Genomic DNA, 26,765 nt, shown 5'->3' with positions numbered 1-26,765 from the left:
AAACCGGTATTTTTTATACAACAATTCATATACCACATTTCGCACATCAGTAACACACATCATGTACCAAACACCATGCATGGTACGTGATGCGTGTTCACAGAGTATTTTTGCCTTTACAAATTTTTAAGTACATATTCTTAAACACACTTTTGCAAAGGGTTAAAGTCACAAATTGGCTATGTATTTTCTTAAATATTCTAATGTCTCCCATATACCCATATGCGTCCCACTGTCATCTACAATCTTTCAACAAAATGTACCGATGTCAACATTTCGTTACCGGTTACCTGCTGATCCGGTAATGTTAATTATTTAACTTTTTTTTTCATTTTATATGCCCCGATGTCGCCCATATAGTTTCAGTTGTGTTCTGATGTCGCCCATATACTTTCAGTTTCTATTCCGATGTATCACTGACGTGTCATGACTACTTAGAACCCACATCATCAATTGTTTTCGTTACAGGTAAAAAAAAGTATAGTGGGTGACATCGGTACATTTTTTGAAAGTTTGTAGACGACAGTGGAACACAAATGGGTGTATGGGCGACATCGAGACATTTGAGAAAGTATATATAGCCAATTTGTAGCTTCAATCCTGTTGCAAATGAGATCATTTTGACCAATTTACCTAGGAAATATCATGCCCAATTGCTCACAAGAAGAAACCCAACCAAGCAACCTAATTTACCAATGAAGGTTTGCTTCAATGGTATCATGCCTCAGTGTGGAAGGGCCCGCGATTAGTTGCCAAGCAACCCGGGTTCAACTCCTGGGGGCGGAAGATTTTCTCTTCAATTTCCTGCGATTAGTTGCCAAACAACTCAGGTCCTGCGATCAGTTGTCAAGCAACCCAGGTAGGAGTTTCCTTCTAGAGCGTGTGAGTGCAAATGATGAGGGTCGTTGAAATAAATGATCCACTAATGCAAATTTGACGTTAAAAAAAAAAAAAACAAGAAGTAAACCCATCAAGCAGTTTTCGGCCCAATGGCATAGTTGGGCTTTATATTGACTTTTGAATTTGGCTGTAGCTCCATGTTAAATTCTGGAGTATCGTTTCCCTTGAGACTCGCATCGCGCCTTCCATCTTCTTCCTACCAACATCAGAATTAAACTCCGACGATTCAGTCGACTATTCACCTCTTGCGAAATATAAGTTAGGTTTTTTGGGCGATCAATCCGTCGGTAAAACTAGTATTATTAATTTATTACCAAATTCACGTATAACAAATTCGATACCATTTACCTGGTACAGTTTAAATCGATTATAGATACTATGACTCTGAGATGTTTAGTTGTGCTAATTAGGTTGTGGATGTTATTGATTATCAACGAGGTTTAACAGAAAATTGGTTATGTAATCAGGTAATCGTTTGGCGTAACACCATACACAGTTTCAAAATAATAACCTAAACTCCAATGGATTACAGAAGTATGCTGCTGAAAATTTGTCTCTATTATATTCACTAGTAACTTGTTGTTTTATTAGTAGTAAATAGTAATGAACGACGGTTGCACTGAACGCGCCAGTGCGCGCGCGCACACACTCACTATTTCACAATTGATTGAGATCGTCTATCTTCAAGGAGACATGTTATTATGCCGTATGCGCTTCATACTCAGTTGAATATTGTGTTGCACTCTGAAGTTTGATTTTTAGGGTGTTTTGATGCCATGATAATTGAAATCTTATACATACATGATATTTATATCAACTCCGGGATATCATCGATTTCTTGTCTAAAACAATGGATCTTGAAGATAGAACAGTTCTGTTATAGTTTTGGTAAGTTTGTGCACTGTCTTTTTTATCTAAAAAAATAAGTTATGTTATTCCTCTGCTTACATTTTACCTTTTAGGGATACTGCTGGGCAAGAGAGATTTAGGACTTTCATTCCAAGTTATATAAGAGATTCATCGGTTATATGATGTTGCCGGTAAGTAGTACCTATCTTAATAACTAAAACACATCCGTGTTGGCGTTTTTTAAAATTAAGTAGCACCTACCTCAAAAAGTAAAAAACGTTTGTGTTGGCACTTTATTTTTTAAAATATGTTGCGCTTATACTGATATCGTTGATTAAACAGAGTGTTATAGGACACAGTAGACATGTATTTCTATGTCTTAGACCTTTTGATAAGTAACTTTTGTTATCTTTCAGATCGAAAGTCATTTTTAAACACTTCAAAGTGGATAGATGAAGTACGTACTGAGCGAGGAAGCGATGTGATTATAGTTCTTGTTGGGAACAAAACTGATGTTGCGGACAAAAGGTGCAACTTTACTTGTTAATCTGCTTATTTCATGAATTTAAGATGATGGTTTTCTTAACACTGGTCATAGTATGCAACTCTATTATGAAATTATTATTCCTATATACTAATTGTCACCCGAATTTTGGTCGTTTTAGCCCATTTACGCTATCCAAACGACATCCCCTTTCCCATATAAAAAACCCCCACCTTCTCACCCTTCACGCATCTTCTACAACCTTCCTTCTTCCTTTCCTAACCCTAGCAACTGATATCATCTGCATCCAACCATCTTATTTGTCCCTCCTCCCTCTTCATCCTTATTAATCACTCCTTCACCACCACCACCAACACCACGACCGCCATCACCACCACCAACACCGACCGCTACCGGCACCACCAACATCAACGTCCGCCACCACCACTGCTTCCAAAAAACCAACTGCTCACGAACCGCCACCTGCCCGAATCAATTGTGTACTTTTTTTTTGGGATAACAGGTGCTGTCTGGAATCAATTGTGTACTCCATAAACAGATTCAGGTATGTTCCTTCTTCTTCACTCTTTTTTCGTTTCTTTGGGTGGACTTAGAGCTCGATTTTAGGGTTTTCTTTTTCAATTTTGACTAAGGTCAAAAGTTGTTTCATCTTTTGATTCATAATATATAGGAATAATGGTTTCTATTTTTTTTTTATGATACTAATGTTGTCGCATTTGTTTAAATTTTGTTCTACTAACTGTGTGATTTCGTTAAAAAAATGTTTTTGTTACTGCAGGTTTAGATGTTTGTAACTGCAATTAATATATAGGTATTTTGCTCATCTTTTTTTCTTTATTTTTTAGCATTTTTTTCTACTGTAAATTATGCTCTATTGTTATTTAATTCATTATTTTCGCTTTTTATTGTGTTGTTGTTGTCTTGGTGATTGTTGGATGTTTAACGGACAGTGCATCTGTATTTGTCTTTTTCGTTTATTGTAAATCCATGAGTATATATTGATGAGTTGATGATGATGATGATTTATGTGAATTGAAAAGCATATATATTTAGGTTGTTTTACACCTATAATATCTTTCTAAGCCTATAATACTTAGTGACTAAACCTTTCATTGCTTCTTCGAACCTTCATTTTCAAAGTAAAACTCACTAACCGAATAAATTTGTTTATGTGTATAGTGTTGAATTCAGTTAATGATGGTAATGGATTGATATGTGGATATAGTGAGATTACATGAGGGTTTTAATGTTTTTGTTTGCTACTTCCTATTCAATTGTTGTTGTCTATTACCTGAAGTTCCTATATTTGTTTCAAATTTTATATGCTAATGTTTCTAAGAAGTTCAATTAATTTGTTACTCATTTTGTGTTGAACTGCAGCATTTGTCCAGAAGAGACAAGAATATGCGTTTATCTTCTCCGCGATGATTTTTGGGTTACAAGGGATTTAGAAAAAATGTGTTCACAGCTTGGCGTAGCTACCTCCAGATTGCAGCCATGGTGATCCGGTTTTTCTCACATGACTTTATGCAAATAAATGAGCTTGATTGCTTCTTAGTTTTTGTTGTTTTTGCTTGATATTGTTCTTAGGTGTCTCTACGCTGCGCATGGAGTAACCCGTTGATTGTTTTCCGATTGAAAATTATCTCCTGAAATGGTACAGATAACATTTTGATTAAATTTTTTTTTTTACAAGTATAGGTGGTCACTTCCCGTGTTCTAATTAGCTGATGGATTATTGCGTTGCATTTGATTTATTATTTTTCTTTTTTGTTAATGCAAGATTGCGGTCAGGTCCATAGGTTTGGTGCTCCAGCTCAAGAGTATGCACAAGTATTTGTGTCCATTGCAAGGCTCTGACCCACAATCACGAATGGACGATACAACTAATTACTGTCATTATGAAGGTATATAGTGAGGTTTGTTTTGTATGTATTTTTGCATTTGATTAATCCTGTTATGGTTGTTTATGAGTTCATTCTATATAGTGTAGAACCTTATAACATTTTGTGCTGCAGTTTCATATTGTATATTTGGCTTCATCATGTGGTTTAATATTACTATTTTCATTATATTACTTTTATTATCCGTATGGTTATTGTTATCCATCTGTTTAACAGCTGCACAAGCCACGGAAAAAAAAAAAGAAAAAAAAAAGATTAGTTTAAACAGTTGCACAAACCGCACAAACCACGGAAACAGAGAAGGAAAAAAAAAGATTAGGCCACATAGACCAGGTAAGTCAGTTTAGTAACTCTTGATTACTTTTTGGAGAACAATGAATACTTTTGTTATTTGGATATCAATAAGTTTTGTAACGACGACTACTTCTAAAGCATAGAAAAGTAACTACCTTTGTAAATTGACAGGTAGGCAGACTTCCAAATGGGTCGAAGAATGAGGTTTGTAAATTACATACTATCCAATATAGCTATAATATTTGTATAGGTGGTTATGATCAATCAATGGATATTATCAACTGTCTTGCTAACTATCCATTAAAAGCTAATATCTGGAGTATTATAAATAGAGTTGTAGTTGCTGCAATTGTCTACTTTGTGTGGCATGAGAAAAATCATAGGATGTTTAGAAAGGAATTAAGATTGGTTGCAGATTTGATTAAAGCTGTTAATGAGAATGTTGAGTTAAAAATCGGTGAATTTGAAGGTAAAAATTTAAGGGTTTTGACTATTGATGAGGATAAGTGTATCGTTAACCTGAACGGGTAAAAGTTGTCTCACCAGTCAAAAGATAGTCTCCTGATTTTCTTAGCCAATATGTGTGTTTACAATCAGCTGTTAAGCATCCCTCTGTTCTGTTTATGATTTTTTTTTTGCTACTATTGAAGATTAAGTGTTACCCTAACAATGTTTTTGCTTTCGTCACTAGACAACAAATTAATACGTTGCTATTATCTCACGAGTTTATCAATTGATATCCTCCTTCGGATCGTGCTATCAGGTATAAATTTAGAACATAGTCATAGTCTATTTAAAAAAAAAATTAAAATGCATTTACCAATATACCATTACTGTTAAATACACCGATTCATGAATGTAACATTTTCTTTCTTTATTTTTGATACAGGTATTTTGTCATCGATGGTAACCTAAATTGTTGATGGTGCAACTGGAATCAACTATAGTGCATTTATTATTTTTGTTTCCTATTGATTACTACATCCATTAAGCGTTTATTTTGATATCCCTGACTAAATATAATGTTGTCTCAGGTGCTGGAATGATATCTTCTAACACAGTGCATCAGATTCTTCATTGAGCTAAAAGGTTTAACTATTTATTTAAAAAAAAAAATTAGTACCTTAGAGGTTAAAAATAAGTTTTTATATTTCTTTTATCATGCTAATGTTAAGTATGTGCCTCCTTTTGAATGTTTAAGGAATATAATAAGATTAAGATTATTAAGAGTTCTTTTATACGAATATTAATCAAAGACGGATATGATGTGTATGGAAAGAACAAAATTTTTCTTTAAAATGCATGTCGAAAGTATGGCATTTTGTCATGTTAGATTTGAACTTTAGATTTTCTCAATTTGTTGGTTACCTTCTTGAATAGTTAAAGTTATAGCTGCAAATTATAGTTTTGTAAGACCCTAATCAGTTTGTACAGCAGTGTAAATATGTTACATAGAGTGTGGGTGATGTTGTGCAGTTAAACAGAAGTCACTGAGTGAGCTGAGCCTAGTGCGCGCCGCGCACCCTTACTGTAGCCGGGTTCCAGCTTTTTAAATCAGATATTTTGATGGGCATTTTGGTAAATTCACTTATGGACGGGTTAAAGACAGATAGGTCAGTTTGTGGAGCACCATTACTCCATTACTAACAACCTTATCACTTTAACTTTAATTCTAGAGAGAGATTGTGATTTTTGAGAGAGAAAGCTTAAATCCAAGAGGAAGGAGCTTGTTTTGGGTTAAAGTTCGAGCATTAAAGTCGTTCATCTTATCTCTAGCTTCGTTGTGGTAGTTGTGGTATGTTCTAATTTTATTTTCCTTACTTTGATTTAGTGTAAGGGTTAGGGTTTGAGTAAATGATGAACACAAAACCCATTATTGGTGATTTTGGGTGTTCTTGGGTAAAATTGAGTCTTGAATACTAATTGGTGACTAGTCTAGGGTTTCAAAGTATTAAATGATGTTTATGAACCCTAATTGGTGAGTTAATTGCTAACACACCTAGTTATTTAGTAAATGGGTGTTGGTTAGTTAGTGGATGACCCGAAATGGGTGTGTTGTCTTAAAATGGTTATTTGGGTAATAAATTGACCTAGTTTGGAAAGATGGGTATGAATTACCCTAATTATGTATTAGTTGGTGTTGTTGGACCTTAATCACTAGCTTTTAAGTGATTAGTGGTGGTCTTGACTTTAATTGGACGATTTTGGTATAAATGGGCTATTTAATACATTAAGTCATTAAATGCTCATGTGTAAGTGTTAGTATTGAGTCCACTTAGCTTGTGTGTTGATCAAGTACTTATTATATTAGGTACTTTGCTTTGAAGCTTGTGGAGGTTGAAATCGTCATCTAATTGTTAAGGTGAGTGGAATAATTATATGCGTATGTATATAATGTATCTATTTGTTGTAGCGTGAAAGATGTAGTGTCGAGGTGTTAAGACACCACGTTTCACGTGAAGGGTGTAGCATCGAGGTGTTAAGATGCCACTCGGGTGTAGCATCGAGGTGTTAAGATGCCACCTAGGAGTGTAGTGTCGAGGTGTTAAGACACCACTCCGTAAAATAATGAGTGTTGCATCGAGGTGTTAAGATGCCACTCGGGGTGATGTGCCGAGGTGTTAAGGTGCCACCCTAGGGGTTAGTGGTGTGAGGTGTTAAGTGCCCTAATGGATGTTATGAACACCGATGGCGTTTTCGCGAGCGTCGTTCCCTTGTACTATTGGTCGACCATGGTTACTTGTGTTGTAAGCATATTATATCATTTCGAGCTATATTATTATGCGGTTGTTGCTAGCTTGTGGTATTGGAGATTATAGCTTGTTAATGTGACGATAAGCTAATTGTGTTGCTAGCACGTTTGCGGTTTGTGTAAGTGTATGCAAGTAGGTATAATTATATATGTATTCGTATAATTATTGCATTCACTAAGCTTTGCTTACCCTCTCGTTGTTTACCATTTTATAGGTTCGGTTTTGGACAAGGGTAAGGGCATCGTATTGGACTAGAGATCCCGCTTGATGCTAGGGGACGCTTTTGGCTTTAGTAGCTCTTGGAGTTTGACCGGTAGTTGGGTAGTTTAATCCCAAACGCCATGCTCATTGTGTAGTTTGGAACTTTTTTGGTGGTCGAAACTCTAAACTTGTATTAAACTTGTATTTTGGGTCGTGTGGGCCCCGCTTGTAAAACATCATTTTTATATTTGATTCGTGTTAGTTTTACATATATAAGTTTGTTGTGAAAAGCGTTCGGTCTAAAAATGTCGGGAAGTGGTCCATCTTTTTGTGTGTTAAAAACAGTTCGGACAGAAGCTGGAATGCTCTGTGCGCGCCGTGCACTACAGGGGATGCGCGCCGCGCACTCCCCTGTCCAGCAGCTTTTAATTTTTTTTTTGGGACTGTTTATGGTCGGTTATCGGGTTGGGTTGTTACAAGTGGTATCAGAGCATGGTCTAAGGGATTTAGGTGACTTGAGATAGGCGCCTAGACTTAGACTTTTTGTGTGTGCGTTATGCGGGACTTGTAGGACTTTGGGTCGGATCGGGATTGGTTTGTGCATAGGTTTATGTAAACTAATCATGCGCTATTTGTTATGTATGTTTAGCGGGCATCGAGCGAGATGGACGTTGTACTAGCAAGTTAATGCGACGTGCTCGCATAACAATGATTAGCTACCATTGTTACGAGCGCAAATCGTGTTAAACAAGCAATGTACGACGATTGTTGAGCGAGATGGAGTAGTGTGGCATATATGTATATACACATGTAATTGTCCTTTCGTTTTTGTGGTTTAACCTATTTCGTTTTATAGAATGAAGACGAGAAACGGTCCCGATCATGATAACGGAAGTACAAGCGAGGACGCCGAGTTTTCGGCCAAGGTTGAGGCCGTCTTTAAAAAGTTAAAAGCGGATTTTCTTACGGACGTCCGAAAGGTCTTTCAAGATTCGGTCAATGGGCAGGTGACCGATTTGATAAATGAACAAATGAAGGCTACTATCGAAGAGGCCCTTGATGCTAGAAACCTTTATCCTCGCGGTGAAGGAGGTGAAGGAAGGCGGGACTTCTATTATAAGAATTTCAAGGACACTCAACCCCCGATGTTTAATGGGGTGCGAGATCCTTTGAAGAGTACATGTTGGATCTCCGATATCATGGGAGCTTTCCGTACAGCGGAATGCCCTCCTGAGAAGAAAACAAGGTTTGGTTCAAGCATGTTGCGGGAGGAAGCTAAGTTGTGGTGGGACGATAAGATCAACTTATATGGCGAAGAACAATGTATGGGCTTGACTTGGGAAGAGTTCAAGAAAGAATTTTTCAAAGAATACCGAACTTCTTCCGACCTCGATAGAATCCGGGACGAGTTGCACCATTTGCAACAAGGTTCCATGGATTTGGTTACCCTCAAGTCCACATTCTTGGCAAAGACTCGTTTTTGCCCGGAATATGTTGGTGATGATCATAAGCTCATGAAGGATTTCTACCGTACTTTGAATGATGAGTACAAGGGGAAGATTAGTCGGGGTATGGCTAAGTCTTTTGATGAATTGTTCGAGTTGGCTCGGGGTTTTGAGCCGGAGGTTCCAAGAAAGAGTGATTTCATGTTTTCCAAAAGAAAGTTTGAAGGTTTTAGTTACTCTAACGCCTCAAGCAAGAAGAGCAAGAGCAAGAGCAAGAGGGGGGCCGAAAGTGTCAATAGTGCAAAGAAGGGCACTACCGGTGGGTTTTCTTATACGTGCTACAATTGTGGGCAACCGGGTCATATGGCTCGTGAGTGTCCGAAACCATCTTCCGGAAACAAAGTCACTTGTTTTAATTGCGGCAAAGAAGGGCATAAGAAGCAGGAGTGTCCCGACTTGCGAAACGACAATGTGAAGCGGTTAGAGAAGGCGGCAGGTACGGCTAGGGGTCACAACTACTTGATGACTAATGATGAAGCCAAACAATCGAACGAAGTTGTCTCAGGTACTTTCATGGTTAATTCTAATCCGGCGAGGATTCTTTTCGATAACGGTGCAAATTTGTCGTTTGTGTCTCCTAAATTTGTGCCTAAACTTAATAGACCGTTAGCTAAGTTAAGTCGTCCGATAGAAGTCGAAATAGCGGACGGCAAGACGGTGCTAGTGGTTGATGTGTGTGAAAATTGTGATGTTGTTTTTGGTGCCGAAACCTTTAAAATTGATCTTATTCCAATGACCTTGGACGACTTTGATATTGTCGTTGGTATGGATTGGCTCGATCGTTATAGAGCTGATATTGCAAGCCATGATAAGTTTATTCGTGTGAAGACCCTAAGTGGGGGAGAGTTAATTATTCATGGTGATAAGCGAAGGAGACAGGTGCCGATATGCACTTTTGCACGGGCACGTCTGAAAGGACCCGTTCATATACATTATAAACGATTCATAATAGTTGATTACATCACGAGGTATTTTGACCTCTATATGATACATTTTACAAACATTGCATTCGTTTTTAAAAGACAAATTTTCTTTACAACGAAAGTTGACGGAATGCACACCATTTCATAATACATCCAACTATAATTGACATAATAATAATCTTGATGAACTCAATGACTCGAATGCAACGTCTTTCAAAATATGCCATGAATGACTCCAAGTAATATCCTTAAAATGAGCTAATGCACAGCGGAAGATTTCTTTAATACCTGAGAATAAACATGCTTTAAAGTGTCAACCAAAAGGTTGGTGAGTTCATAGGTTTATCATAATAATCATTTCAATATATTAATAGACCACAAGATTTCCGTTTATAAATATATGTACACTCGCAAGTGTATAAAAGTATTCTATAAGTTGTAGGCACCCGGTAACAAGCCTTAACGTTCATGTTTTACCCTATGAAGTACACCAGATCAGGTGTGTTTAAAATAACCTCGAAGTACTAAAGCATCCCATAGTCAGGATGGGGTTTGTCAGGCCCAATAGATCTATCTTTAGGATTCGCGCCTACCGTACATAGACAAGTAGTTTAATGTTACCAAGCTAAGGGTATATTTCTAGTTTAAACCCGCGTAGAATTAGTTTTAGTACTTGTGCCTATTTCATAAAACATTTATAAAAACAGCGCATGTATTCTCAGTCCCAAAAATATATATAAAAGGGAGCAAATGAAACTCACCATACTGTATTTCGTAGTAAAAATACATATAACGTCATTTAACAAGTGCAAGGTTGGCCTCGGATTCACGAACCTATATTAATTATATATATTTATATGTTGGTCAATATTTGTCTAACAATTTTTGGTCAAGTCATAGTGTACCACAATCCTAATGCTCGAGACTAATGTGCAAAAGTCAACTTGACCCAAAATAACTTCTAAAATTTATACGTGTTTATTATATAACTTAGCTATAGTCGTTTTATATATTTAAATATATTTATTAGATTTTATAACAATAAAAGTCATTTATTAATAAAAATTTATATTAACGTTTATATATGATAAAATATACTTTTATATATCTTAAGTAGTAAAATTTATAAAGTTCACTTAATATCGTAAAACTATAGTGGTAAGTATTATTAATGTAATTATATTACGCGTGGTGAAAAATATCTTTGTATCCCCTATTTATTTGATAAAATAATATTGATCATAATAATAATAAGTAAAAGTTGTATTATTTTGTAATAATAATTATTATTATTCTATAAAAAAATAACAATATTTATATTTACTAAAAATGTTATTATGATAAAATGATAATACTAACATAATAGTAATAATGATATTTTATAATAACAATGATATTTCTATTAAAATAATAACGACGATAGTAATAATAATCATTTTAACAATAATACTAAAATTCAGTTGACTATAACTTCAAATCCGTTCATCGAAACCATTCGATATCTAAATGAAAAGTTCTTAATTTTTCGCTAACTTTCCAATGACATGCATATCATATACCCTATCTCAGTAGCATATGTATCTAATTCAGGATTCAACAAACCTATCTAAGGAGAATATCGAATGTACAAGCATGCATAATCCTATATACTCGAGCACTAGTCAGGGATACACTATTGATATATAAAAGTTAAGTTATGAGTGCTCACGTATCAATATTGAGATTCAATATTGCAGGAAAGTACGTAGACGCAACGGAGATGATAAAAACTAGATTGACCTCACGAGCATACCCATGAACCATACCCATCACCTCCATAGATATAACCCATAATTTCCTTAGCTTCGACTCATTCAAAAAACTATTTTGAAATCACTCGGACATCACTCTGTCGTAATATTTTATGTATACTAATAATATCTTGAAATAATATAGAGCAAATATATATATATATATATATATATATATATATATATATATATATATATATATATATATATATATATATATATATATATATATATATATATATATATATATATATGTAAATCGATTGAGAGAGTTTAGAGAAATATATTTTCAAGTTTCTATGAAATAATGAAACCTATTGAATTCTATTTATAATAGATTTTTGAATTATTAAAGTAAATTATTAAAGTATGAATTATTAAAGTGAATTATTAAAGTATGAATTATTAAAGCGAATTATTAAAGTATGAATTATTAAAGTGAATTATTAAAGTATGAATTATTAAAGTGAATTATTAAAGTATGAATTATTAAAGTGAATTATTAAAGTATGAATTATTAAAGTGAATTATTAAAGTATGAATTATTAAAGTGAATTATTAAAGTATGAATTATTAAAGTGAATTATTAAAGTTAAAGTAAAGGTAAAGTAAAGTAAAGGTAAAGTTAAAGTATAGTAAAAATATAAAAACTATGTATGTATAATACGTGTATAAATATATATAATATTAATTTAAATCGTTATATATATTTAATGAAATAAAATATAAATATCGTTATATTTATTATACTGGTTAAGTAATGAGTTGTCAAAAGTGATTCTAGATATTTATAAAAGTTATATATGTTTTAATAATAAAGTTCTTTTTAAACTGAAAACGTTTTTGTACATTTGAAAATAGATTAATAGAATATTATGGAAACCAATTCTCCAATAGCTTTTGTCTAACTTTCGTAAATGACACTTTTTATTTTTATTTATAAATAGCTTTACAAATTATTCCGAATATCGTTAAGAGGAATAGATTTCTCAAATCATAGTGGACCTCTCAACAGAGACTTGTAATCATAATTCAATGTTTCTGATAATTCCATCATTTAATATTTTTTTTTTAATTTCGTCGATAATCATATTGAAACAAATACATTCATATAAAGCATTATACTTTTAAATACTTTGTTGACATTTTCAATTTATAACATATACACATATACATACATATTCATATATGTTCATTTAATGGTTCGTGAATCATTGGAATTTGGTCGAGGTTTAAATGAATGTATAAACATAGTTTAAAATCCTTGAGATTTAACTTAACAAACATTGCTTATCGTGTTAGAATAATATAAAGATAAAGTTTAAATTTAGTCGAAAATTTCCGGGTCGTCACAGTACCTACCCGTTAAAGAAATTTCGTCCCCGAAATTTGATAGAGATCGTTATGGCTAACAATGAGAATGTTATTATGACGATTATGAAGTTTTATCATGTCTAAGAAGTATGGATAAAATAATTCGATTACTCAAAGCGTATGAGGGAAGTTATCGTAAATGAAGGAAATAAGATTATAGTGATTCATCATATCTTTTGACGTCATCACAATTGATCTCCGAATTTAAAGAAAATCTTTGTAATCTATGTTGGATTTGATGCTTCGGTGATTAAGGAGACTATGATTCTCTTCGAATTAATACGATAATCCATCTTGATTTCTCTGTCGGGTATTTCACTATAAATCCACCTCCTTCGTTTCCTTACAACTCACACCTTCTATTCTTTCTCCCTCAACTCATATTTTAAAGTATTTGTCAATATGCTTCATCCAGTACTGATTCTCGATATACTCCTCACTTTCATATCTGTCATTCTTCTTTTTCATCTGCCTCCGGAAGAATCTATTTACTTCTACTATATTCTCGGTTTTATAGTGTTTTTAGTTCTTCCGTGTCTTTATATTGCTATATGCATCGATATATACGGTTTATAATTTTTGGGTGGTTGTTGGGTTTTATATCTTCCCTTATATTTCAAAGCCCCTGCTTTTGTCTTCTATAATCATTGACATCCAAGTTAATGCTCCCTTCTATTTGCTGCGATTTATACTCCAATTTCTATTTTGGAGTTTTGTCCTTTCGTTTCTTCTTCTTGCGATTAAGCAACGTTTGTAATGGTCCAGTATTCGCAGATATGAATTTCAGAATGAACATAGTTAATGTTCTAAGAAGGAAATGGTAATGGCACGATCTTGATTTGTTAATTTACCAGAATACCCTGAAAAGACCGAATCATCAAGAAAATATATTCTTGATATTTTTAGAGATTAAATAGAATACAAGAGTCGTGTAACATGGAACATGATGACGGCATGGACTGTGAATCGTCATGTCCCATTAGAAACTCAGCATGACTTACTGTAATATAATCACGTTGATCAAGTGTCATTATATTATACTAACTCATGCTTCAGTTCCCAACACTACTTCAAAACATTCATAATTTAAACTCGAAAGTTTATAGAATATAGAAACTAATAGTTTCTTATATGATGTAACACTGATAGCGCAAAGAGATAAATGACTTCAGATAAGATTAGTTGTGAAAATATCTTCAGAAATATCGCGGATATTTATAATGAAAGATATGATAATATCTTAGAATTTCTAATATTGATGGATGATGATGAAGATTTGTCTGTAAAGGTTTAGAATAAAGAGTAAGGTATTCGTTAATGACTTTAGCAGGCACTGAATCATTTGGATTCTTTGAAGGAAAATTTAGTCTTTGTGATTTGTCCACAGCCTCCTTCATAGCCTGTTCAATCCGTTTTCCAGTTTCAAACCTTCTCTTTTTCTCAGCTTTACCAACTTACTATTCTTTGTCATCAAACTTTTTACTGTTAAGATCGTTTACAGTTTTTGATGCTTCGTCAGCATTTCAAGAACTAGTTTGCAGTTCAGAATATTTTTCAGAACTTCACATTCAAAGTATGTAAGTCCAGGAGATAGACGTTTTACGTACACATATAACTGTTGGCGTAGACATGCTGCGAGATTTCAAAATACTGGTTACTGTTTTTCGATGATTCGTATGACAATTCTCGTTACAAGATGCGAATGAGTAAATGATGTGATTTCAATAAATATAATGATTTTTCGAAAAGTCAAAGATAATTGAAGTTGTTGGTAAGTTTATTACTAAGGTGGCGAGATATGAAAGGTCCCCAGTAACGATGACGAAAGGGCAACGTATCTATCGAGGTTATAATAAGACTAGTCCGACTGAAAAGTCGAAGTTGACTTGCTGGAGCTGTGACAAAACTGTCTACTTTGAAAAGGAATTGAAAAGTCATTTTAGCTAATAAATGCCAAAGGGTCTGACACGGATACGCGTCGAACTATGACTTTGGCTTCGAGAGCTTTTTAGGTACATAAATGTGGGTAATATGTGATTGGATCATCATCTCGGTTGTTCATTGTTTGAAGTGTCTTCGAAAACTTCGGAGAGTTTGAACATAGTTTGTAATCGTTAATATACATATGATGTTCTAACACGGTTTTGAAGTCAAAGTATAGCTTTGAAAGATGTAGGAATCTAAGAGTGATGTCTTCTGTTAAATCATGACTTGGATTTTGATTTGTCAAAATCAGAATGCGTAATCAAATTTGGGTGAGAATGGTTGTTTTGATTTTTATACAAGAATGTATATTGTTGTGAGATTTTGAGAGTATAGTTGATGATTTGCTTAATCAGATTCGAAAAATGTAATATATTAATTTGTGAATTTATATATCTCTCGGGTATTACCTACCCGTTAAAAAAAAATTTCACAATTAATATTTTGTACAACAGAATTTTATTACAGTCTTTATGAAAATATATATGTGCATATTTTCTTCAGATGTAACATAGATTTAATGAGTTAATATTAAATTAAACTCATTTGATTTACGGTTGAAACTAGAACTGAATAATCCCTAAAGACTTTAGAAATTACATAACTTTTACGGAGTATTTATTCAATAAAATTGAAATTATGAATTAATACTTCGTTATTTGTTGGTGTTTGTAACCCTTGCACCATATTCTCTAAAGCCACTACTCGAGCGCGAAGCTCGTTGACTTCTTCTATTACATCGGGGTGATTGTCGGTTCGGACGAGCGGATAAATAAAATCTAGAATTTGATGTAGTATATAATCGTGACGAGATACTCTGAAAATGAGAGAGAAAATGGTGTTTCAGACCAGTTCACTGGTAAGTGCTTCAGGTTCATCGCCAAGAGGGCAATGTGGTGGATGGAAGGGATCACCTTCTTCTTGTCTCCAATTATTGAGGAGGCTACGAACCTATCCCCAATTCATTCATAATAGATGATGGCTAATTGGTTGATCCATTCCGGTCACACTGCTTTCGGAGCTTGAGTGGGATTCCATATCTGAATTCGAGGGACTTGAACTAATGACGAATTCCATTTTGTTCGATTGAATAAAGAATTTTTCGATATGAAATGATTTTTCGGCTATCGGGTGGTATTCTAATTACATAGAATATCTATATATATAGCGCAAAAGATTTCGTAGATTACGGAGGAAATTACGGGATATGTCAGGCAAAGTTTACAGTAACAGATACGCTAAGATATGGATTAGCAGATACGCTAAGATATGAATTTTGTCTATACACTATTCATGCAATCAATGCAGTAAGACGTGTCTAGACTAAGAATGATAAGCAGGCAATTTCCGACAAAAATGATAAGCAAAACTTTTGACATGCAGACACGGTCGAAGTCCAGGCTCATTAATGCATCCTAACGACTATCAGTCAGACACACTAATGCAGACCTGGTTCGCTAAGACCACCGCTCTGATACCAACTGAAAGGACCCGTTCATATACATTATAAACGATTCATAATAGTTGATTACATCGCGAGGTATTTTGACCTCTATATGATACATTTTACAAACATTGCATTCGTTTTTAAAAGACAAATTTTCTTTACAACGAAAGTTGACGGAATGCACGCCATTTCATAATACATCCAACTATAATTGACATAATAATAATCTTGATGAACTCAATGACTCGAATGCAACGTCTTTCAAAATATGCCATGAATGACTCCAAGTAATATCCTTAAAATGAGCTAATGCACAGCGGAAGATTTCTTTAATACCTGAGAATAAACATGCTTTAAAGTGTCAACCAAAAGGTTGGTGAGTTCATAGGTTTATCATAATAATCATTTCAATATATTAATAGACCACAAGATTTCCGTTTATAAATATATGTACACTCGCAAGTGTATAAAAGTATTCTATAAGTTGTAGGCACCCGGTAACAAGCCTTAACGTTCATGTTTTACCCTCTGAAGTACACCAGATCGGGTGTGTTTAAAATAACCCCGAAGTACTAAAGCATCCCATAGTCAGGATGGGGTTTGTCAGGCCCAATAGATCTATCTTTAGGATTCGCGCCTACCGTACATAGACAAGTAGTTTAATGTTACCAAGCTAAGGGTATATTTCTGGTTTAAACCCGCGTAGAATTAGTTTTAGTACTTGTGCCTATTTCGTAAAACATTTATAAAAACAGCGCATGTATTCTCAGTCCCAAAGATATATATAAAAGGGAGCAAATGAAACTCACCATACTGTATTTCGTAGTAAAAATACATATAACGTCATTTAGCAAGTGCAAGGTTGGCTTCGGATTCACGAACCTATATTAATTATATATATTTATATGTTGGTCAATATTTGTCTAACAATTTTTGGTCAAGTCATAGTGTACCACAATCCTAATGCTCGAGACTAATGTGCAAAAGTCAACTTGACCCAAAATAACTTCTAAAATTTATACGTGTTTATTATATAACTTAGCTATAGTCGTTTTATATATTTAAATATATTTATTAGATTTTATAACAATAAAAGTCATTTATTAATAAAAATTTATATTAACGTTTATATATGATAAAATATACTTTTATATATCTTAAGTAGTAAAATTTATAAAGTTCACTTAATATCGTAAAACTATAGTGGTAAGTATTATTAATGTAATTATATTACGCGTGGTGAAAAATATCTTTGTATCCCCTATTTATTTGATAAAATAATATTGATCATAATAATAATAAGTAAAAGTTGTATTATTTTGTAATAATAATTATTATTATTCTATAAAAAAAATAACAATATTTATATTTACTAAAAATGTTATTATGATAAAATGATAATACTAACATAATAGTAATAATGATATTTTATAATAACAATGATATTTCTATTAAAATAATAACGACGATAGTAATAATAATCATTTTAACAATAATACTAAAATTCAGTTGACTATAACTTCAAATCCGTTCATCGAAACCATTCGATATCTAAATGAAAAGTTCTTAATTTTTCGCTAACTTTCCAATGACATGCATATCATATACCCTATCTCAGTAGCATATGTATCTAATTCAGGATTCAACAAACCTATCTATGGACAATATCGAATGTACAAGCATGCATAATCCTATATACTCGAGCACTAGTCAGGGATACACTATTGATATATAAAAGTTAAGTTATGAGTGCTCACGTATCAATATTGAGATTCAATATTGCAGGAAAGTACGTAGACGCAACGGAGATGATAAAAACTAGATTGACCTCACGAGCATACCCATGAACCATACCCATCACCTCCATAGCTATAACCCATAATTTCCTTAGCTTCGACTCATTCAAAAAACTATTTTGAAATCACTCGGACATCACTCCGTCGTAATATTTTATGTATACTAATAATATCTTGAAATAATATAGAGCAAATATATATATATGTATATATATATATGTATATATATATGTATATATAAATATATGTATATATATATATATATGTATATATATATATATATGTATATATATATATATATGTGTATATATATATATATATATATATATATATGTAAATCGATTGAGAGAGTTTAGAGAAATATATTTTCAAGTTTCTATAAAATAATGAAACCTATTGAATTCTATTTATAAAAGATTTTTGAATTATTAAAGTGAATTATTAAAGTATGAATTATTAAAGTGAATTATTAAAGTATGAATTATTAAAGTGAATTATTAAAGTATAAATTATTAAAGTGAATTATTAAAGTATGAATTATTAAAGTGAATTATTAAAGTATGAATTATTAAAGTGAATTATTAAAGTATGAATTATTAAAGTGAATTATTAAAGTATGAATTATTAAAGTGAATTATTAAAGTTAAAGTAAAGGTAAAGTAAAGTAAAGGTAAAGTTAAAGTATAGTAAAAATATAAAAACTATGTATGTATAATACGTGTATAAATATATATAATATTAATTTAAATCGTTATATATATTTAATGAAAAAAAATATAAATATCGTTATATTTATTATACTGGTTAAGTAATGAGTTGTCAAAAGTGATTCTAGATATTTATAAAAGTTATATACGTTTTAATAATAAAGTTCTTTTTAAACTGAAAACGTTTTTGTACGTTTGAAAATAGATTAATAGAATATTATGGAAACCAATTCTCCAATAGCTTTTGTCTAACTTTCGTAAATGACACTTTTTATTTTTATTTATAAATAGCTTTACAAATTATTCTGAATATCGTTAAGAGGAATAGATTTCTCAAATCATAGTGGACCTCTCAACAGAGACTTGTAATCATAATTCAATGTTTCTGATAATTCAATCATTTAATATATATTTTTTTAATTTCGTCGATAATCATATTGAAACAAATACATTCATATAAAGCATTATACTTTTAAATACTTTGTTGACATTTTTAATTTATAACATATACACATATACATACATATTCATATATGTTCATTTAATGGTTCGTGAATCATTGGAATTTGGTCGAGGTTTAAATGAATGTATAAACATAGTTTAAAATCCTTGAGATTTAACTTAACAAACATTGCTTATCGTGTCAGAATAATATAAAGATAAAGTTTAAATTTAGTCGAAAATTTCCGGGTCGTCACAACGTCTTTTTGTTGTTACCGGTGGCATGGCTTTCCTTGCTCATGTTGTTGATACTCGCAATGAGCCACCACCTATTCGTGAAATTCCGGTTGTTAGTGAATTCGAAGACGTTTTTCCGGACGAATTACCGGGTGTTCCGGCGGAAAGACAAGTTGAGTTTCTTATTGAGTTGGTTCCGGGAGCTACTCCCATTGCTAAAACTCCTTATCGTTTAGCACCAACGGAAATGCAAGAGTTGTTAAATCAAACCCAAGATTTGCTCGAGAAGGGTTTTATTCGATCGAATGCTTCGCCATGGGGCGCTCCGGTGTTATTTGTGAAGAAGAAAGATGGTAGTATGCGTATGTGCATTGATTACCGTGAGTTGAATAAAGTGATGATCAAGAATCGTTATCCATTACCTAGGATTGACAATTTATTTGATCAACTTCAAGGTGCAACGTATTTCTCTAAGATCGACCTACGGTCCGGCTATCACCAAATGCGGGTCCGTGAGGAGGACATTGAGAAAACGGCCTTTCGAACGCGTTATGGGCATTTTGAGTTTGTTGTGATGCCTTTCGGTCTTACGAATGCACCAGCGACATTCATGGATCTTATGAACCGAGTGTGCCAACCTATGTTGGACAAGTCGGTAATAGTGTTCATTGACGACATACTAGTCTACTCGAAAAGTATGAACGAACATGAACATCATTTGCGTGAAGTATTGAAGACGCTACGAAAGGAGAAGTTGTATGCAAAGTTCTCCAAATGTGAATTTTGGCTAAGGGAAGTTCAATTCCTTGGTCATATTGTGAACGAAAATGGTATTCAAGTAGATCCGGGGAAGATCGATACGGTGAAGAGTTGGGGACGACCGACTACGCCTACGGAAATTCGAAGTTTTCTCGGATTGGCCGGTTATTATCGTCGGTTTATCCACGATTTTTCTAAGATCGCTTCTTCGTTGACGAAATTGACAAGGAAGAATGCGAGGTTTGTTTGGGAGAACGAGCAAGAAATTGCTTTTCAATTGTTAAAAGAGAAGTTGTGTCAAGCTCCGGTGTTAGTGTTACCGGAAGGTGTTGAAGACATGGTGGTTTATTGTGATGCTTCCTTAAATGGTCTCGGGTGTGTTCTAATGCAAAGAGGTAAAGTCATCGCTTATGCCTCTCGACAATTAAAGGAACATGAAACGAGGTATCCGACTCATGATCTTGAGTTGGCGGCGGTAGTGCATGCGTTGAAAATTTGGCGCCATTACTTGTATGGTGTCAAGTGTACGATTTATTCGGATCATAAGAGTTTGAAACATCTCTTTAATCAGCGAGATTTGAATTATCACCAACGTAGGTGGATGGATGTGGTGAAAGACTACGATTGTGAAATACTTTATCATCCGGGTAAGGCGAATGTGGTCGCGGATGCGTTGAGTCGAAAGAGTCAACATCCGGCGATAAAAGTGGGGTCGTTACGTTTGATTATTACCAACGATTTTCTTGAAAAGCTTGGTGAGATTCAAATAGAGGCTTATGTTCACAACAAGCATACGGAACGAATCGTGGGCCAATCGGAGTTCATTACTATGGGACCGCGTGGTTTGTTGTCTTTTCAAGGAAGGGTGTGGGTGCCTAAGATGGGTGATTACCGACGGGTGCTACTTGATGAAGCACATAAGTCAAAATATTCCATTCATCCGGGCGCGACAAAAATGTATCACGACTTGAAGAAAGATTATTGGTGGCCGGGCATGAAACGTGATATTGTGAAGTATGTTGAGCAATGTGTCACGTGTTTACAAGTAAAAGCCGAACACCAAAAGCCGTATGGTAAGTTGCAACCGTTAGAAATCCCGAAATGGAAATGGGAGCACATTACCATGGATTTCATTACAAAGTTACCTAAAACGGCGAGAACCCAATTTGATACGATTTGGGTGATAGTTGACCGGTTGACGAAAAGTGCTTTGTTTCTTCCCATTAAAGAAGCGATATCGTCAGAGACCTTGGCTAAGTTGTTTATCAAGGAAGTGGTCGCTCGACATGGGGTTCCTATATCTATTATTTCGGATCGAGATACCCGTTTTACATCTCGATTTTGGGAAAAGTTTCATGAGGATATGGGTACACAATTGAAGTTGAGCACGGCGTATCATCCTCAAACGGACGGTCAAACCGAACGTACGAATCAAACTTTGGAAGATATGTTACGGGCGTGCATTATTGATTTCGGTGGTAGTTGGGATGAGCATTTGCCTTTGGTGGAATTCTCGTACAATAATAGTTATCATACTAGTATCGGGATGCCACCTTATGAGATGCTTTATGGGCGGAGGTGTCGAACTCCCATTTGTTGGGGAAAAGTGGGTCAAAGAGAAATCGGGAGTACCGATTTGGTTTTAGAGACGAATGACAAGATTGATATTATTCGGGAACATTTGAAAAAGGCTCAAGATATACAAAAGTCGTATGCCGACAAACGTAGACGAACGATCGAATTTCAAGAAGGCGATATGGTGATGCTTAAGGTTTCGCCATGGAAGGGTATTATTCGATTTCGAAAACGGGGAAAGTTAGCTCCTCGGTTTATTGGTCCCTTTAAAGTTTTAGCTCGTGTTGGTGAAGTCGCGTATCATTTGGAATTACCCGAAGAGCTTGCGGGGATTCATAATACATTTCATGTTTCCCATCTCCGTAAGTGTCTTGCGGATGATTCATCATGGGTGCCGTTAGACGAAATTGAGCTAAACAATAAGTTAGAGTATATTGAGGAGCCGATTGCCATACTCGATGAGAAGGTCAAAAGGTTGAGGCATAAAGAGGTTAGGACTTTTAAAGTTCAATGGCGTCGTAGTAAGGGTTTCGAGTTTACTTGGGAGCCCGAAGAATTCGTGTTGGTTTATCTTCCCTCTTGTCATGCGGCTTGGATCGCGAGGACGCGCTCCGAATAAGTGGGGGAGAGTTGTAAGACCCTAATCAGTTTGTACAGCAGTGTAAATATGTTACATAGAGTGTGGGTGATGTTGTGCAGTTAAACAGAAGTCACTGAGTGAGCTGAGCCTAGTGCGCGCCGTGCACACTAAAGGGAGCGCGCCGCGCACCCTTACTGTAGCCGGGTTCCAGCTTTTTAAATCAGATATTTTGATGGGCATTTTGGTAAATTCACTTATGGACGGGTTAAAGACAGATAGGTCAGTTTGTGGAGCACCATTACTCCATTATCAACAACCTTATCACTTTAACTTTAATTCTAGAGAGAGATTGTGATTTTTGAGAGAGAAAGCTTAAATCCAAGAGGAAGGAGCTTGTTTTGGGTTAAAGTTCAAGCATTAAAGTCGTTCATCTTATCTCTAGCTTCGTTGTGGTAGTTGTGGTATGTTCTAATTTTATTTTCCTTACTTTGATTTAGTGTAAGGGTTAGGGTTTGAGTAAATGATGAACACAAAACCCATTATTGGTGATTTTGGGTGTTTTTGGGTAAAATTGAGTCTTGAATACTAATTGGTGACTATTCTAGGGTTTCAAAGTATTAAATGATGTTTATGAACCCTAATTGGTGAGTTAATTGCTAACACACCTAGTTATTTAGTAAATGGGTGTTGGTTAGTTAGTGGATGACCCGAAATGGGTGTGTTGTCTTAAAATGGTTATTTGGGTAATAAATTGACCTAGTTTGGAAAGATGGGTATGAATTACCCTAATTATGTATTAGTTGGTGTTGTTGGACCTTAATCACTAACTTTTAAGTGATTAGTGGTGGTCTTGACTTTAATTGGACGATTTTGGTATAAATGGGCGATTTAATACATTAAGTCATTAAATGCTCATGTGTAAGTGTTAGTATTGAGTCCACTTAGCTTGTGTGTTGATCAAGTACTTATTATATTAGGTACTTTGCTTTGAAGCTTGTGGAGGTTGAAATCGTCATCTAATTGTTAAGGTGAGTGGAATAATTATATGCGTATGTATATAATGTATCTATTTGTTGTAGCGTGAAAGGTGTAGTGTCGAGGTGTTAAGACACCACGTTTCACGTGAAGGGTGTAGCATCGAGGTGTTAAGATGCCACTCGGGTGTAGCATCGAGGTGTTAAGATGCCACCTAGGAGTGTAGTGTCGAGGTGTTAAGACACCACTCCGTAAAATAATGAGTGTTGCATCGAGGTGTTAAGATGCCACTCGGGGTGATGTGCCGAGGTGTTAAGGTGCCACCCTAGGGGTTAGTGGTGCGAGGTGTTAAGTGCCCTAATGGATGTTATGAACACCGATGGCGTTTTCGCGAGCGCCGTTCCCTTGTACTATTGGTCGACCATGGTTACTTGTGTTGTAAGCATATTATATCATTTTGAGTTATATTATTATGCGGTTGTTGCTAGCTTGTGGTATTGGAGATTATAGCTTGTTAATGTGATGATAAGCTAATTGTATTGCTAGCACGTTTGCGGTTTGTGTAAGTGTATGCAAGTAGGTATAATTATATATGTATTCGTATAATTATTGCATTCACTAAGCTTTGCTTACCTTCTCGTTATTTACCATTTTATAGGTTCGGTTTTGGACAAGGGTAAGGGCATCGTATTGGACTAGAGATCCCGCTTGATGCTAGGGGACGCTTTTGGCTTTAGTAGCTCTTGGAGTTTGACCGGTAGTTGGGTAGTTTAATCCCAAACGCCATGCTCATTGTGTAGTTTGGAACTTAAACTTTTTGGTGGTCGAAACTCTAAATTTGTATTAAACTTGTATTTTGGGTCATGTGGGCCCCGCTTGTAAAACATCATTTTTATGTTTGATTCGTGTTAGTTTTACATATATAAGTTTGTTGTGAAAAGCGTTCGGTCTAAAAATGTCGGGAAGTGGTCCATCTTTTTGTGTGTAAAAACAGTTCGGACAGAAGCTGGAATGCTCTGTGCGCGCCGCGCACTACAGGGGATGTGCGCCGCGCACTCCCCTGTCCAGCAGCTTTTAAATTTTTTTTTTTTGGGACTGTTTATGGTCGGTTATCGGGTTGGGTTGTTACAAGTTTCAATAGTGGAAGCCGAATATAATTATATATGAAGGTGACTAATTTTGATGTTTGTGAATGTCAGTTGAGGAAGGGTGGAAGCATGTACCACTAGCTCAAGCCTCGACGAAAGATAAAGTCTCGCTTTTTTTTTCATGATGTAATATCTACAAAAACATACTGTTTTTAACTAGGAACACAATGTAACTGAACGTTAATAGCATTCCGTATGTATTATGTTTGTAGATATCTCTTTGTAATCGCGCAGCGTAGCGCGCGGGCCATGTATATAGTTTGTTCTATTTCTCATAGAAGTGTCAATTTCGACCCATATTACTATATATTTTATTAGTGTAAGCCCCATGAATGGTGACCTTGATGATGTCATGATGTTATATTACATTTTTTCCCCTTACAGATTACGTTAGTTTTATTAAAATGTAGAATATGAGCGAATTCATTTATAATAGTATATAAATTCTTTACATCAATTATGATCGTTATGTGCGTATTGTAGTTAGAAACTATTAAAATTGTGCTCAAAGTACAGAATTAAATCATTTTATGCGGCAATGCGCAGGTACCTTCTCACTCGTTCTTATCTATATCTCTAGTGCTCAGATTGATAAAGTAAATGTTTACTTTAAAAGTGTCATATAAGTGAAAGTCACCCAAAGTATTTGACATTATTTGTTCCATCTCTATTTCATTACATATTGTCGTGAAATTGCAATTGTTTTGATGGTGATGAATTTTATTGTTCTTGAACAGGCAAGTATCGATTGAAAAAGGAGATGAGAAAGCTCGTGAACATGGAGGAGTCATATTTGTGAAAACCAGAGCAAAAGCTGGATTTTAAAATCAAGGTAATATGCTTTATGTTACAGGGAAAATATATAACGTCACCTATAATTGTTGCATGTGTTCCAAAAGCGTGACAAAATGGTTAAATTGCGCTTTCTAAGTCGAAAATAGTTGGATGCAATACAACAAACTAATTAAATGTACACACTTTTTGTCTATAACTATGTGTCTATTGAAGAATTTATGTTTTTTGCAGCCTTTATTCCGAAATATTGCTGCTGCGTTACAAGGAATGGAAACACTTTTCTCCACAAAACAGGAAGACATGGTTGATGTAAATTTAAAATTGACGTCAAAACCGAACCATGCCGATCTGCAAGGTGGAGGTTGTGCCTGCTGAATTACTTTAACTTCAACTAACTAGTCATTCACTTTTATCTATTTATTTTGGAACATATTATTCTTGCATCTTTTATATCCTATATCTCCAATACTATGCTTAATGATGAGTTTGTTGGGGGTGTTGATATCTCTATGTTACCTGATCAATCTAATAAAATACGAATTTAAATATCTTGACAAATTTGGTACTTTGAAGGTGTGTAGTTTCATTTTTAAAAGTAAGACTATCAAATCAGGACTCAAGAGCTAATTTGTGTTCACAACAAGTTACATGTTGACTGTTCATGAAATATATATACTGTGTATTCACATTAGATAAGTTTCTGCTTACGTATGCAATAATCAAATGAAAAAACGTCATATATAACATCACGTCACAATTAATAAACATGATATTATGCCATTTAGTTCCATTCAAACAACCTTTTCAAAAAATGTACTACGTACTAATTCAAATAGTTAAATCTACGTGTCAGTGGTCAATAAAATGGTCACGGGCAAGTTTACCTTTCAATACGACCCTAAAAAGTGCTATTTGAAACTTCCACTTTAGTATTGGTGTTTGGCGACTATATATATATGAACATAATGCATATGGAAACAAACACATCTATCAATAAATTTCATATACTTTGATTAAACGTGAACAAGAAATATCATATTGTTTATACAAGATGGAAGAAGAAATGTCGATTTCAATTGAAGTTTTGGCAATGTTGGGAGTAGACTATAACGAGTGGGGTATGGATTTTGATGAATGGGAGAGATTGGAGATGGGCCCACCTCCACCTCATTTGTACGCTGATGATACTGAAGAACATGAACGTGAATGTGAACGCGGACATGAACACGAACGCGAACATGAACATGAACGTGATTGTAATCATCATGGGCATGAACATGAACCTGTAAAAGAGGCAAAGGGTGAAGAATTCGTTATGACACCG

General features: G+C 34.5%; 1 pseudogene; it reads left to right on the top strand.

The window, feature by feature from the left end:
* The first annotated feature begins 711 nt into the window (after positions 1–711).
* Positions 712–25,957, top strand: LOC139900319 (ras-related protein RABH1e-like; annotated as a pseudogene).
* The last annotated feature ends 808 nt before the right edge of the window (positions 25,958–26,765 follow it).

The sequence above is a fragment of the Rutidosis leptorrhynchoides genome, chromosome 3, assembly GCF_046630445.1.
Source record: "Rutidosis leptorrhynchoides isolate AG116_Rl617_1_P2 chromosome 3, CSIRO_AGI_Rlap_v1, whole genome shotgun sequence".
Classification (NCBI taxonomy): Eukaryota; Viridiplantae; Streptophyta; class Magnoliopsida; order Asterales; family Asteraceae; genus Rutidosis; species Rutidosis leptorrhynchoides.
Note: the sequence above shows the minus strand (reverse complement) of the source record. Positions and strands in the feature narration are given on the sequence as shown.